Source organism: Halichoerus grypus, chromosome 2 (genome assembly GCF_964656455.1).
Source record: "Halichoerus grypus chromosome 2, mHalGry1.hap1.1, whole genome shotgun sequence".
In the NCBI taxonomy this organism is placed as follows: domain Eukaryota; kingdom Metazoa; phylum Chordata; class Mammalia; order Carnivora; family Phocidae; genus Halichoerus; species Halichoerus grypus.
This window is the reverse complement of record NC_135713.1, coordinates 10,329,035-10,346,118: the sequence shown is the minus strand read 5'-3', so window position 1 is coordinate 10,346,118 and position 17,084 is coordinate 10,329,035. Positions and strand designations below refer to the sequence as shown.

Sequence of the window (17,084 nt, the reverse complement as noted above, 5' to 3'; positions counted from 1 at the left end):
GAGAAAAAACAACTGTGTATTTGTATCTCGAGTAGCTACTATTTGAGGGTGTTGTCCATGTGCTTTATATCCATGATTACTTTTAGCACTCAATTCATCCCCAAAAGACATACTTTGTTGCTCCTATTAATAATGAGAAACCTGAAGCACTGATTGTGTCAAGGACTTGTCTCAAGGTTCAATAGCTAGTGATTGCCAACGTTAGATTTGAAATTCAATGCCATTGTAGGCTAGATTTTTTTTTCTTTTCATACCATCACCGCCTGATAATGTTATATTTAAAACCAGCAGTAAACAATGAAACAAAACATGAAGTTTGGAATTGCAAAAATTTGTTTGCTTCTCTTCAGACTTCGTGTTTGAAAATAGACCAATGTTAAATCAGCTTCCTTTTTGACCTAAGAATTGAAGAGTATGTTATAAACCCTTCAGAACAATAATACATTCTTTTTATCTTCATCCACTCTGCTTTTATTCATTTGTGGTGCTTTTTGGGCCCCTTCCAATTTTTTTGTAACAGATATGAAAGGAAACAAATATGGCAAATTTCTAGAAACTACTGAACACCAGAGAGAAGTTGGGGCAATATACAAAACTAGCATTGTATCCTCTTAAATCCTTAGCAATATGCCTTTGCATACATCTTTATTTGTAAAACTGCTCTTTAATTCAACATGCTAAACTTTGTTAAGTTACACTGGCAAATTCTTTCTTTACAAATAGACATAGCTTAATGGATTATGGTTCAATTTCTTGATTTTTCTTTCCCTTTTGTATATTGCCATACTTGTGGCAAAATATATTATTCTTGGAAGCATTCAGTCTTCGTGTATCATGCAAGAGTTTAGGTAGGTCAAGACTTACTGGGGGTGAACAGCTAGAATTTATGGTATTTACCATTTGACCTTTATTTATGACTGCAAAATTTCCACAACACCCCTCCCTCACCACACACATGCGTGTGCGTGCACGCACACACACACACACTGAAAGTAGGGCCCGTGTCCGTATGTATTTTATTTTTTATTTTATATTCCTTTCAATTATGCTAGATAAGTGAGAACTTATCAACATGAATTGTTAGATATAAAGTATTCTAGAAGGGAAAAATTGGTTAATGAATTAAAACAGTTTTCACAAGAGACAACACATGTAAAGCCTATATCTAGATTCTGGGATCCTAATATGGTCATAACTATTTTTAAAAAATGTTATTTAAATCTTGTAAAGAATTGAAAGCCTAGAAAATAATTCACTCCTCTATCCACAATGGGCATGGAATTATACTTCTAACATGAATACAGAAAACACAGTGTTTATCTTCATAAAAGAACAAAAACCACCTCTTGAATGTTTTTTCCTTTCATTCTTTTTTTTTTTTTTTGGTCCAAATAATCACGTCCTCTTTCTGACAAAATAATTATCCCATTATGTTCTTCCAGAGACTGGTTAAAAGAAAATACAGTCCAAGAACATTAAGACACAACAAAGAACTTTTTCTTTCAATCTTATTTTAAAATATCTCAAAGAACTGACCTTTTTCTGTTAGTGAAAATGTTCGTGGCCCTTGTAGGCTCTTTGAGCTGATTCACAACACAGGTTTGTCAGACAGAATATTGAAGTTCTCATCCGTGTATTTTATTTTGTATTAGTAATTCAAATTTTTAAATTTGTCTGAACTTCATTAACTGTATCGTGTCCTCAGATGGCACACAGATTGTCTAGAATTTGTAATTTTATTCCCAAGAACATTACAAAACAGCATTTCCTTTAAAAGCAATTGTAGCAATTGTGATGACCAATGTACACACTCTACTCACACATACAAAGAGATGTCACTTTCAATGTCCAATTACTTATCTCTCCGGCATCTCACATTCCCATTCTGCTAGATGTGGAACAGCAAATATCTAGTTCAGTAAACTCAGCCCGTTCCACTAATTTACCCAGTCTTGTTCAGATGGCTCCATTTCTTCTCCCCATCTGTGGCTCGCCAACGTAAAAGTTAGCATTACTGGACATGGACATGTTCCTAAGTTCTGGTCTTGCTGCCTGAGCTATGGGACCACTCAAATGCAGCATGGTGGCCTCCCTGGTAAGCTGGGCAGTCAGCACCATCAGCAACCTTTAGGTTCCTTTAACAGGGGGTGGGGGAGGGCGGCTCCTGGATGTCTTCCTGTTCACATGGAACCCAAGGAAAATTCTTAGAAGTCCAAGTCAGGACCACCTTCTGTCAAACTAGTCCAGGCTACTGGCCACTTTGACTTCCTATAGTTGTTTTGGGTGGACGGAAAACAGAAAAGTGCACCAGGGAGTGAGAGAAAGAGAATGGGGGACTCTCAGGCTCTCATCTCCATTTTTTGTTTTCCTTCCAACCTGATCACCTACACCGTCTCGGACCACAGCTTGAAGGGCTTTGCTGGCATGAATGCCTGCTTTTGTGCCACTGTGATTATGTCCCTGGTACCGTGTTCTCTCTTGCTTTGTCATGTTGTATCTTCCACATATGCAAAGAGACATTTTTTCTACCCCTTTCCCTGGTGTGTAATGTGGAATGGCTGCCCAGGTACCTGGCTCGCAATGAATAGAAATAAATGTATCGGTTTTACATTTTCAAAAAGTTGCCTTCCAAACACAGTTTTAGATTAAATTTCATTTACACCATGGAGTGAGCCTGAAATTCTCTCCTCCTATTACCAACTATGATTTGGGATACCTAGACAGCTGTTCAGGATCAAATTCTATAACTCTGATCTTATTTTCCAAATTTCTAGGATACAGGGAATTATTAAAAACAACTGTTTTGGGGCACCTGGGTGGCTCAGTTGTTAAGCATCTGCCTTCAGCTCAGGTCATGATCCCAGGGTCCTGGGATCGAGCCCGGCATCAGGCTCCCTGCTCTGCGGGAAGCTTGCTTCTCCCTCTCCCATTCCCCCTGCTTGTGTTCCCTCTCTTGCCTTGTCTCTCTCTGTCAAATAAATAAATAAAATCTTTAAAAAACCCAAAAAAAACCCCAAAACAACTGTTTTGCTATCTTAAACTATGTATGACCACAGGTGTGAATTTCAGCCTCTTTAGGAGGTATTCTCTTTCCAAGAAGAAGAAGAAAATATTTCATTTTTTCCTGAATCAATCTCACTAAAGCCCAGCTGATTTTATCACTTTTCCATCCAGTCACGTTCAAATGTAGGAGCAGACCATCAATGAGTCATATTACCTGGGAACCAAGAAATGTCTGCTCTGAGTCAGACAGGCATCTGGTTAAGGTAGTAAAAAACAAAGGTAGAATTAGAGAAGTCTTTCTTTATTTAGATCACTAGTATTTTATAACATATTGAAATCAGAAAGGATTACACTTTTAATGCATCCTTTATTTATGTAACCCTGCCTTGTAAAAAAATTTTCTATTTTAGTTGCTCCTTGGCTTGTTGCATTAAGGTGAAAGGCATCTTTTGTTCTTTTTCTCTTCAATGAACACTAATTTCAAATAAATAACTTCTAAAATATTACATAATGTAAAAAAATGAAATTCCCAAATGTATACTTTTAGAAAATTAAAACTCAGCAGGCTAAATAAATAACACTTAACCACTCCAAATTATTGGAGAAAGATGTTTTCCTTTCCCAGTGAAATCTTGTAACTTAGAATTATCTGCTGTGAAAGTGACAATCTGTTAATAAAGGTTTACTTTTTCCCAGATTAAAAACACCTTCAAGGTTGTAAAATCAATAAAACAAGCAAGCTGCTATTATGCTCCTTTAAATTTATGGAAAACCAGCCAGCAGAATGGAACAAAAAATGGCGTTTACTTACACAGTCACAGAGGCAGGGACTGATTCTATTCGGCACTGGCCAGGCCAGATATTTAGATGACAAGAATGTCAAGCATTTTTTTTTTAAATCAAAACTTTTCTTCAAAGAAATTATATTCAGAACTTTGTTATATTGAACTGGATGGAGTACAGTTTAGTCACCAGGAGTCCTGTTGCTTGCTCTCAATCTCATTCAGGTAAGGCAGAAGGTCAACCAGATCTGCAGGACTCAGGGATCAATTAGAAATCACTGTGAGGAGAACCAGGGCATGCCATTCTTATCAGCTGTATTATTGGCTCATGTCCTGAGTTATTTATTATTCTCCTTACAGCACTGAGTTAGCTTTAAACAAACAAACAAAAAGATTTAATTTATTTATTTGAGAGAGAGAGAGAGCATGTGCACAAGTTGGGGGCGGGGGGAAGGGCAGAGGATGAGGAAGAAGCAGATTCCCCACTGAGAAGCTTAGGTGGGGCTCAATCCCAGGATCCTGAGATCATGACCTGAGCCAAAGGCAGATGTTTGACCAACTGAGCCACCCAGGTGCCCCATGAATTAGCTTTTAATTAGAAAAATATTATCACAGGATTTTGAGAGTTGAAACAACTTCTTAAATTTTAAATGTAAAATAATTATTGAAAATATCAGACATGTAGAAAGTCATAAGAAAAATAAATAAAGCTACCTTTCATCACCATTCTATAGTGTTTTGATTTTTGGTAATTATATGTCATTGTTTCCCTACTCATGTCTTCCTTTCCTTCCCTGCTCATTGGGGAGTCTGCTTGTCCCTCTCCCTCTCCCTCTGCCCCTCACCCGGCTCATGCTCTTGCTCTCTCTCTCAAAAAAAAAAAAAATGTTGGGCTATAGATTGAAGAGAGGTTTTACAAAAGGTTAAGGAATAACAATAGATGAGTAAGATTTAGTCACAATTAACTAAATAAATAATTGAATAAAATATCTAAGAATTGCATAAGATTCATTCATTTAATTGAAACCTAATTATATCTATTTTCATGTAAAGTAATTCCAGGGATAACATGATTCTCATTATATGACTGAAATGATTGACTTTTTTGCATCCAATATGGTCACTGGAGTTACTCCCGTGTTTTGAGCAGAGATGTACCATATTATGGTGAGTGATGCCAGTATGAATGTTCTAAATATTTAATCTATCATATACAACTGCTTGGTGACCCAATGCAGCCATAACTTTAAGACAGTGTTTAGTAATAGGCTCTAGGGACATGCCATAGAATAGGGGTCTGCAAAGTATGGCCTACAGGCTAAATCCCACCTGCTACCTGCTTTTTGTGAATAAAGTTTTATTGGTAAACAGTCATGCTTAGTTGTTTAGGTATCGTCTCTGGCCCCTTTCACATTACCACGGCACAGCTGGATAGCCGGAACACGATTAAAATACTTACTATCAGCCCCTTTACAAAAAAAGTTTGCCAATTCTACTTATAGATCATTCTTTGTGCCAAGAAAAATTGTGAGAGACCGAAATGGGCAAAAGGTCACTGGGTTTCTTTTCAAAAGACTGTTGATTTTTTAAAACAGATCCTTCTAGGTTATCTTAAAAAGAGAAGGGTATCATGTTTTTCTTTTTCTTTTTCTTTTGAATTCGATTTATCTTTTTATAGGCGAAGTTCAAAATATTTTATAGGATTTTGAGCCTTTTATTTTTCCTTTTCTGTGAACACTCTCAGTATCTTTTGCTTACTTTTTCCGTTGGTTTTTGGATATTTTTCTCTTCAGCTTGTAGGTTCCCTTTGTTTATTAGAGAAATTAATTATTTGCAATATAAAATTCACATATTTTCCCCATTGGCAAATATACTCAATGCTTGACAAAAATTAGGAAGTTCTCATTTTCTATGGTGTTACATGAAAGTTGCATTTTCTTTTTCTTTTTTTTTAAAAGATTTTATTTATTTATTTGAGAGAGAGAATGAGAGAGAGAGAGAGAGCATGAGAGGGGGAAGGATCAGAGGGAGAAGCAGACTCCCTGATGAGCAGGGAACCTGATGTGGGACTCGATCCTGGGACTCCAGGATCATGACCTGAGCCGAAGGCAGTTGCTTAACCAACTGAGCCACCCAGGTGCCTGCATTTTATTTTTCTTTGTAAGCTAACTGCTTTCCCAACATGAAGTTAATTTAAATATATAGCTATTTTTCATTTATCTGTAGTTTTATGCTGTGAATCCCTATCTGTGTCTTGTATTTTCTGTTCAACAGTATGACTTTCAGATTGAGCAATATTGCTTAGACCATTGGTGTCATTGTTTCTTCTGTCCAGTGCATGTCTTCTGCCGCACTTCTTATCCAGTTGTCCAGGCACCTGTTTTCCCAAGTCTACTGCTATTACAAGCAACATTGCCTCCCTTATAGATTTGTGCAGGAATGTGCAATAATGGGTCCTAAACTGTGTGTACCTGCTATCCGTCGAGTCATGTGGGTGGCCTCTAAAGTCTGATGGCAGCCCCACCTGGCGGTAAGCATGCAAACAAGGACCTCAGCTTCAAGGAAATGAATTCTGTCAAAACCCAGAATAATCTGGGAAGGATATGTTTCCCCAGAGCCTGCATATAAAAAAGCAATCTGGCTGACACCTTGGTTTCAGCCTTGAAATATTCTGACTAGAGAAACTAAGCCACACAATGCTGAACTTCTGATACAGAACCATAAACTGGTAAACAGATGTTTCAAGTTCATAATTTCATGGTAATGTCTTACACAACAATAGAGAACTAATGCAAGTCTTCTAAATGAGTATGTGCCTAATATTAAAGCTTCAAATAAATAAAGAAAAAACTGATGGAATTCAAGGGTTATATCTATATATTATATGTATCTCTCTATATATCATATTTAATCTTATATGTCTATACATAGATTAATATAGCTAGAGCTATATTGTATTAAATCTAAGTATATATCTATATAATAAATATTAAGGAGTAACATTAATAAAAGTAGATAATTCCACAACTATTGTAGTAGCTTTTAATGTGCCTCTCTTAGGAAATGATAAGAAAATAAGAAAAAATAACACTAAAGATATGGAAGATCTGATCAGCACAATCAACTCTAACCTCATGGTTTTGGATGCAACTTCTAGTGATAGCATCATATTTGGATTTTAACAGTTATCTAAAAAATGGGCTCTAGCGGAGTGCTATCCAGCATGTCAGGGTAAGGAAGCATTTGGCAAGTTTGAATACCAATTAATGGGTATTAACTGTCTAAATATAAACTGTGAGGGTAGAAAATATTTCTAAATGAATGCATTATTTTATATACCTTAATTTCAATGTGTACATATATCAATTAATTATATATTATAAACAGATCTTTAATTCATATTTACAAGTGAGCTAAATATAATTTTTAGATTTTCTCATCAAGACAGGGAAGGAGGCCTAATATTTGGAATAGCCTAATATTTTTTCAGTCAGACTATCATTATGAAAAATCCATAATAATATATTACCTAAAAGAATTCAGCAGAACCTTGAATGTATCATACAATAAAAGACAAATTGCAGTGTGTGTCATGAATATATGGATGTCCTATATAAGCAAATCTATTAACAAAATATATAAGAATAACACTATTAATTCCCTATTATGATTAAAAAATTATTTTTATCAGATCCACTTAGCAACAATGTTGTATTAGTTCTCTAGGGCTGTGGTAACAAAATATCACAGAGTGGGTAGCTTCAACAACAGAGGTTCATTTTCTCATGGTTCTGGAGGCTAGAAATATAAGGTTAGAGCATCCACAGAGTTGTTTCTTCTGAGGCTTCTCTCTGTGGTCCGTTCATGGCTGTCTTTTCCCTATATTTTCAAATTCTCTTCCCTCTGTATGTATCTGTATCCCAATTTCCTCTTATAAGGACATCTGTCAAATTGCATTAGGTCCCACTCCAATGACCTTATTTAACCTTAACTACCTCTTTAAAACCCCATCTTAGTGACATTCTGTCATGCTGGGGGTTAGGGCTTCAATATATGAAGCTAGGAAGAACACAATTCAGCCCATAATAACTGTCCTAATGAGGACCCTTATGTAATTGGAACCAAAGGATATTTACACAGAGATTGAAAAGAAGATAAACTAAACCCTTATAGAAGAGGACCTCAGTAAAGTCTACATTCTGTTTATCAATCCAAATGTTACATTAGCACTATACCAATCACCATGAATTTTAACTTTTTCTTTCCAGATTGATTCAGATTGATTCAGATTAAGGTGGGAAAAAAGCAAACTCCAAATAGTGAAGGAACAATTGTACTTGCGTCATTTCCAGGAACACTTACATGTATATTTTGTTTTCAAATGTAATAACTTAAGAAATTTTCAAGTGGCATATAACACCAATCTTTCAACATTAAATTTTATTGTAGTCAGATGTTTATGAAGTCATAGCTTGTTAAATCTGTGTTTTGCAGTAAGAATAACTCAAAGTTCTAATCTGAGCTGTTTTGTAGGATTCTTAGGCTTTAGTGAAGCATTTTCTCACTAAGACCCCTATTGCAAGATACACAGTCGGCCAGAAGTTTGTGATGTTTAAAAAATCCCTTTTGATTTCAGGGAAATATTTTAACTTAACTTATTGTCCAGTGCTTTTTGGGATTCTTATTATATCCTAAAGCATTATTATAATTCAGTTGTTTTAGTACAAGATAGCTTTTAATTTTTGATGGAATTTTACAAAAACCATAATTTAGGATAAGGAAAAGACAGACAATACGATTAGGCTTGGTTAAAGGAAAATTAAGCAGTGTGTTATACACTTTTAAGTTACATCTTTCAAAAAAATGGTAATGCCTTAGAACCCAAGTACCATTCCAATTTTAATATTTATGGCAGAGAATAAGAGAGACAACCTTGTGTTTTTTCCATGTCATTGTGAAGGGATCACAGTATACATCACTGGGTCCACAGGGGACATGATGAGACAAAATTCTGGAGATAGAGAAATATTTTTAAAGTGTCTTACTGTGAATTTTGTATAAAAGTAGCTTTCTATGTTATATTGTTGATTTGGTTTTGACTTGGGACCAATATTTCTTTCTCCTAGATTTTGTGGCTTCTGTATGTAGTCGCTGTTTTTGAAAACATAAAACAAATTTTTCTTTAATATGCATTATGTCGGAAAGTGTAGGGTGGGTTGAATTTCCTTCTTTACTATGCAAAAGCAGTATATCATTGCATATTCCAAATTATCATTCCTCCAGAATTTCTGGCAGTCTCTTAGCCACTCCGAACATAAATTCAATAAAATACATCTCTCTTTATGTGGTAGTCCATAGGTTAAAAAACAAACAAACAATAAAATTCCAATGGAAGAAGCAAGTAGAAGTAAAAGGGATAAATATGAAATATAGTTCATAGGAGGCTGGTTGTAAAAAAAGAAACTGCTGAAGAGATGAAAATCGAAAGCAATTTCAATTTTATGGAAAAGAAGGCATTGTTACATTTTCTTTATAATTCAGTTTCTGAGGGGGAATAATGTGATGACTAGTGGAGATATCAACTACAATTTCTTAATGTAAACAGAGTTGAAATAAAATATTTTAGACCATGGTCATATATGCTTATGATATTAAAGATTTGACATGTTCCCCAAAGTTTGTAGTATTGATTCAACTTGGTTTTGCTTTTCCCCTCCAAGCTTTACGGATATATAATTGACATATAACATTATACGAGTTTAAGGTGAACCATGTGTTGATTCGATACACTTATATGTTATAAAAGTGTTACCACCACAGCCTTAGCTAACACCTGCCTCTCTTCACATAATTTCCATTTCTGTTTTGTGGTGCGAATGTTTGAGATCTACTTTCTCTGCGACTCTAAAGTATATAATACAGGATTATTAAGTATAAACACCAGCTGGACATTAGATGCCCAGAACATACTCATCTTAAAACTGGAAGTTTGTATTCTTTGGCCAACATCTCCCCTTTCCTTTTCCCCCATCGCACCCCCCACTCCCTGGTAACCACCACTTTACTCTCCGTTTCTATGAGTTTGGCTTTTTTAGTTTCCACATACAGGTGATATCATACAGTCTTTGTCTTTGTCTTTGTTTTTGCGTTTTAAGGTGCATTTTATGTTTCAAAGTACTATTGATTTTTAAAGTTGTTTAAATTGTTCATAATAACATGTGTTCTCATTTCCTGAAAAGTAAGTATGTATTTTGAAATTATTGAGCTATTATTTGTTATTCTAGAAAGTATACTGAGAAGTTTGGTACATTTGCTATTAGGCATAGATCGCACACACTTTTGAATAATCATGAATGTTCTAGTAAAGATGATACAGGACTAATGTAGGGCCTTGAAATATTTAAATGCATAAAATATGGTTAGTGACTGAATTCATGTATCAATAATGAATACTACATATAATATATATCTAATACATATAATGTACTACATATAATGTATATAAATGTAATACATATAATATACATATTCATTACAATAATGAATAATACAATCATGTATCAATTGTAGAATATTTAGGAAGCTTTGATTGCTTTCTCTTTTCTGAAAAATTAATATCAAAGCAATATAAATAAACATCAATATAAAATGGAGATAATTTTCACTTTATAGAAATAGGGTATTTTAATAAAAATCATGTATATATATATATATATATATATATATATATATACCTTTTTAAAGTAGTCTCTACACCCAACATAGGGATCGAACTTACAACCCTGAAATCCAGAGTCACATGCTCTACCAACTGAGCCAGCCAGGTGTCCCTTTAATAAAAATCTTTAAATAACAGGTGAAGGGATTTGTATAGTAGAAATTGAAGTCACTGGAATAATCTCTTTCATGTTCATTAGATTTTCAGTGGACACTAGTAGTACATTTATCCTCCATATTTCCATAGAAAATAGAGTTCTTCTGTATAGCCTTAGATTATTGATAAGAGATCATTAAAGGGCGCCTGGGTGGCTCAGTTGGTTAAGCAACTGCCTTCGGCTCAGGTCATGATCCTGGAGTCCCGGGATTGAGTCCCGCATCGGGCTCCCTGCTCGGCAGGGAGTCTGCTTCTCCCTCTGACCCTCCCCGCTCTCATGTGCTCTCTCTCTCTCTCTCAAATAAATAAATAAAATCTTAAAAAAAAAAAGAGATCATTAAAAATGACTCAGTACAAATCTTACTGAGATGTGTCTAGAAGAAGAATCAACCATTTGGAAAATTGCACGTCCACTATTCTTAAGCCAGGCAGTAATCTTACACTTCTATAGTAAATAACAAAATGATACATATAAGAGATCAGAAGAGACTTCTAATTTAATCATCCCCCTCATAGTTGAATACACTGACATGTCTCTAATGTGTTTCTACAGTAGTGTTCTTATTTTCTGGACTCTTCATTACAAGGTTCCACATTGTGAACTGAAGGTTGCCTGTTTTCTTTGTGTCCCATATCTGAACAGACAGGTCTGATGGTTTTATACACTACACTTCCAAGCATATATCAGAGCATCGTAAATTTCTCTCCTCTTTGGTAAACACCTGAATTTCTTCACCCAAACTACCATTCCATGAACACACATCACAGTACTTTGCTTGCTTTTCCTAAATGTGTCATCCCAGTATCCATGTTCTCCTTTCTTTATAGTAACAGAACCCTCATTTTATTTGGAACGGCATGATATACAACTTAAAGACGATTTTCTAAGGTATCTTCAACTAGCAATGCCCAGTGACATGTACTTGCAAGGCTTTGCCTGGGAGTTTGAGAGAAATCTCTTGAAAGGGGGCTAATCAGTTAGGAGATGCACCTTTTTTCCTGGACCATGCCTCCCCCCAGCCACCAGGAATATGAGCATGGGAGCCACCTGCCACTAGCCATGAGCAGATGGCCACGGAGCCACCTTGCTGCCCTACACTGGGGTCAACACTGATTTTATGTGAGAGCAGAAGAGACACTTGCATATGCTTAACTCACTTCTATTTTACAATTCTTTGATTAGCAGCAAAATGCAGTTCTTAAATGATACAATGCCACAGCATTTTAATTAGCATCAGCAGGGACAAGTGAGAGGAGCTCTGGGAATATTTGGTTTTATAGATAGCATGCCAGTCAATGCAGGTTACAGCCACCTAGTTAGAGTCGTCGGATTGTTATGTCTGAAACATCTCATTATGTAATGACATTGAGTATATTTTCAACGCATATTTTCTTGTTCATCCAAGTTTATTTAAAAATTCTACCAATGAAAAAAGCCCGGTCTTTCATTTCTTCAATGGAGGCTACATTTTAGTTTATCCTCTCTGCCTCTGCCTATTTGCAAAATACCGATAAGGGAGTAAGTTTTATGATCATTTCGTTGCATCTCATGTTATTGATTATGTATATTTTAAGCATTTACTTAGATCTTTATAAAGTAATAATTTGGGAATGCTATTATTTTAATACACAAGTGGAAGAATTAGCTCATCATTAATAAAAAAATAGTATTGTATATATTTTAACAAAATACAACCTAGAGAATTGTTCAGGGGAAAAACTTCTTTTAAGCATAAAATTTAAGATACAGTGTTGAAGTGATAATATATTTTAATATTATATCAATGAATAACTGCTACAATATGGTTTCCTTTATAAGAAAACGTTTTGATGGATGACATTTGTATTTCTACCACATGTGGAATACTAATAAATCCTTGTTCTTTTTCACCCTGCAGATAGAAGAGAGTTAGTTGCCCAAGTAAGAAGCATCTGAAGAACAAATTAGTACCTGTTAATTAGATACATTTCCCGTGCCATTTATGAATAACCATATAAAACAAAATTTCCCGGGAACATCTAGACACATGAAAGCAAAGGAGGATTTTGAAAAAAATCAAGGGGCCCATGGTTGTTTTATTCTTCTTATCTTATCCACTGCATTGGGTATATTCACCTAGACTCAATGTTTTTTCCTTTATGACTGGATTCTGGGTGTTACTGTGCAAATACCGCTGTCTTAAGCTCTGGGTGCTCTGAATGGTCCAAAATGACATAACCACTGTAACAGCCCCTTTGCAAGACATTATGGTTGGATATCCCAATTTTATTCTCAAGCTCCTTCTCTTTGGCCTGGTTCCACCTTAGAGACTTAATTACCTAAATATATGCTTCCTCAGCCTTCTTAGTATATGGGGGGGGGGGTCATACAACAAAGTCATAGACAAGAGCTCATAATACACATTTTACTGAAATTTCCTGGGAAAACACTGAATTCCTAGAAGAAAGAAAGAAATATGGTTTGGGTCAATATCCACTCCATCTGCCCTGATGGCCAGATCTATAGCACCAGCAGTCTGTCTCAACTCTAAAGTGGGTAGAGTACACAAATAGAAATATTTTGACCTCTGATTCCTTCAGTGAGTTACCACCCAGAAATTAGTGGCTGTTGTCCTCCCAACATTTTTTAAATGAGTAAACTAGATTTAAGCCACTAGGATTAGATACTCTGTTACTTGCAGCCAAAAAGCATTTTAAACTGCTTCTTCTTCACATTTCTTTCCCCTCAGAGATATGAGTTTCCTGATTCATGTAACAGTACCACAGAGTGGGTGGTTTAGAAACAGAAATGTATTGTCTGGCAGTTCTGAAGGCTAGAAGTCTGAGATAGAGCTGTCAAAAGGATTGGTTTCTTCTAAGGGCTGTAAGGGAGAAATCTGTTCCATACTTCTCTCTTAGCTTCTGGGAGCCTTGGGCATTTCTTGATTTATAGATAGTGTTCCCCTTTTGACTTCCAGTGAGTCTGTCTCTTTGTCCAAGTGTCCCCCTTTTTTTTTATAAGGACACTGACTATATAGATTAAGGTCCACCCTAGTGATCTCATCTTACCATGGTTATCTGCAAATGTCCTATTTTCAAATAAGATCACATCTGGAGCTTGGGACTTCAACATCTTCTGTAGTGGAACAATTCAACCCATAACGTCAGGGTTCAACACTGTAAAATATTTTACATTGTGAACCAGGTTTAAGTGAATCTAATTTCTGTGTTTATATTATACCTACTTCCCTCTCTGCATTAACCTAAGCCTCAGGGTTTATTTAGCTGTTCTGGAAGGTGATGACCTATGTCAACGGCACTCAGAGATTTTGCTTTGTGGACATTATTTTTATTTTATCTTGGAAGTTTCTCTCTCTCTTAATTGGCCATTAAGTGGCTATATTTTTCAGATTGACATTTAGATTCTCTCAGAATTCTTTTATATGTTAGATCTTGCTAACACTGAAGTAATTTTTTCCAGGTTGACACTTTTTTTCTGGTATAATTTCTTATGCATAGGTCTATGAAAATAAAATTAAATGATATGGAAAAAATAATGAGCATTCATACCTGAACCATTATTCTCATTAATAAATTTAGGGTCATATTAAAATAATTTGAACTGATACCAAGGAATATTTAAATCAATGTGTCACATTTTCTTATATGAAAGAAGATTATATTTTACTTGTACTCCTAGTGACCTGGAAGGTGATTTCTTGGTACACCAATAATACTATATTTTAAGTCATATCATTCAAATATGTTTTATATTTAGTGAATATATAGTCCAAATGCTCTATGTAATATGAGGAAATAAAGAAAGGACATTTTTTTGAGTTTGAAACTTTCATATTTTTTCCATGTGTGCATCTAATAAAATATCTCACAGGTGATAGATGGTATATGTACCTTTTAGAACTCTATTAATTAACTCTGTTAAATTTTCTCTTCTTATATGTATTCTATTGTTTCAGATTATGAGTTATTCAGTATGATTAAAATATCAATAGCTGTCTCATTTTCTCTAATCTTGAGGCTCATGACCTTTGTTTCGACCTAGTCACAGAGGAAAGTTTTGTTTGTTTTTTGAATGAATGAGACCAAGGATCAATCCAGATTCATATCATTAATTACCTCATATTACATAAGAATTAATGAATTAATGAGCACTCTGGAGGGATAAACAGCCTTATTTTTTTATATGTACCAACACCTAATTTATTTATTATGCTTTATCACATTTGTTAATTCAGGACTACAAAAAACATGTTGTCTTATCAATATGAATCCCAAGTTACATGGTTGGTATGTTCATTTAAAATAATAATAATTAAAAAAAAACTTAGCAAGGAGAAATTTATCCTAGAAATGAAAGTCTGGTTTAATATTCATATCAATCAGTGTAATTCATTGTATTAGCAGAATAAAGAAAGGACATATGAATATCTTAATTGATTCAGAAAAAAAGTACTATACATAATTCTTTTTTTTTTTTTTAAGATTTTGTTTATTTATTTGTCAGAGAGAGAGAGCACAAGCAGGGGGAGCGGCAGGCAGAGCAGGCAGAACAGGCAGAACAGACAGAGGGAGAAGCAGGCTTCCCACTGAGCAGGGAGCCCGATGCGGGGCTCGATCCCAGGACCCTGGGACCATGACCTGAGCCGAAGGCAGACGCTCAACGACTGAGCCACCCAGGTGCCGCAGTACTATACATAATTCAATGCAAATTTATGAAAAGAAACCTCAGAAAATTAGGAATAGAATAGAACTTACTCATATCCGTTCAAAATGAAAGGAATCTATGCCCTCCCCCCCATTACTCCTAACCAAATATTTAATGGTATAAGACTACATGTTTTCCCCCATAGGACCTGAGAAAGAAAAGCGTGTCTAATTATAGATCTTTTATTCAACATTGTACTAATGATCCAAGCTAATGCAGGCAGAGGGTCAATACACAAAATCAGATACATTTCTATACAACAGCAATAAACAACTGGAGAATAAATGTAAATAAATGATAATATATTTATTAAAGAAAAAAACACCATTGCAATATGTAGGAATAAGTTTAACACGATTGTGCAAAAGTCATACATGGAAAACTACAAAATCTTACTGAGAGAAACCAAAAATCAAAATAAATGAAGCCGAAAATCATGACATGGATTGGAATGTTCACTGTTGCTAAGATCTTCATTTTTCTCAAATTGATCTAGAGATCCATGGCAATCCTGATAAAAATCACAGCGGCTTTTTCGTGTCTCTCCACGGCAGTGTCTCTCCACGGCAGCTGGACATCCCATAACTGAGGAACTGATCACTGACCGTATTTATCAACGGACTGGGGACACAATAAGATTGAAGAAGTTCTGGGGCACCTGGGTGGCTCAGTCAGTTAAGCGTCTGCCTTTGGCTCAGGTTGTGATTCCAGGGTCCTGGGATTGAGCCCCATGTCGGGCTCCCTGCTCAGTGGGGAGTCTGCTTCTCCCTCTCCCTCTGACTCTTCCCCTGCTCATGCTCTCTCTCTCTCACTCTCTCTTAAATAAATAAAATTTTAAAAAAATTGAAGAAATTCAAAACTTCATTTATCACTTGATGTTTAGAAGCCATCACTTTGGTGGAGGAAGTATTCTGATTTTCAGGAAAAAGCATTAGCTCAGGTCTAATTTCCAACAATGCCATGAAAAGTGTGCATTTCCATTTCCTCTCAGTAGTCACCTTAATATATAGCTGCTGGCAATTTTAGAGAAGTTTAGCGTAGGGGGGACATTTTTGTGAGGTATTAAAAGATTCACCCTCAACGTATTTGTCCTCACTTGAATTCAGTGGGCTCTGGAACTTCCAACGAATTCAAGTCTAAGAGTTTGTTTAGGGACAATGAATCTCCATTTGGAGTCAAGTGTGAAGTCAGATTTCCATTTGCTAAACTTAGATTTTTACCATTGTTTAGTATGCATGGAGGACTCTTCATGGCAGATCATTTCTTTTCTTCTAAGGACCTGACAATTTATTTGCTAACGTCAAAGTTCACTGTGGGTGAGACTGTTCTAATTAGCAGTCTGGACCTCCTGCCTATTATAGTGATCACTTTCACTTTGCCTCTGGCAGATCCTCTTAAAATTTGACCTCTTCCACCCCAGAATACAATTATTTTCACTGAAATAAGGGAGCCCATTTCAAAGCCAGAACCTCCAAACCATATTCTTGGTTGAAAACAGAATAACCATCGCAATAACTTTACATTGTACTGGTCCTACCATCACCAATGTATTTCTCAATTTTTCATCAAGAAAAATAACTCTGGGACCCCATAATTGAAATGATATGTGTAGTGGGCAAGTAAGTTATGCAATAAGTTATGTGCAAAGTTCTCACCTTTCTAGTTGGATATCACTCCATTATATTATTTCAATACGTTTCTCTACATTATTCCAAGGAAT

At 35.5% G+C, this 17,084-nt stretch overlaps 1 non-coding gene across 1 annotated transcript; it reads right to left on the bottom strand.

The window, feature by feature from the left end:
• Positions 1–10,538: 10,538 nt before the first annotated feature.
• TRNAQ-CUG (transfer RNA glutamine (anticodon CUG)) lies at positions 10,539–10,611 on the bottom strand. Its single transcript has one exon. It is a non-coding gene; the product is annotated as a tRNA-Gln (tRNA).
• Positions 10,612–17,084: the final 6,473 nt, after the last annotated feature.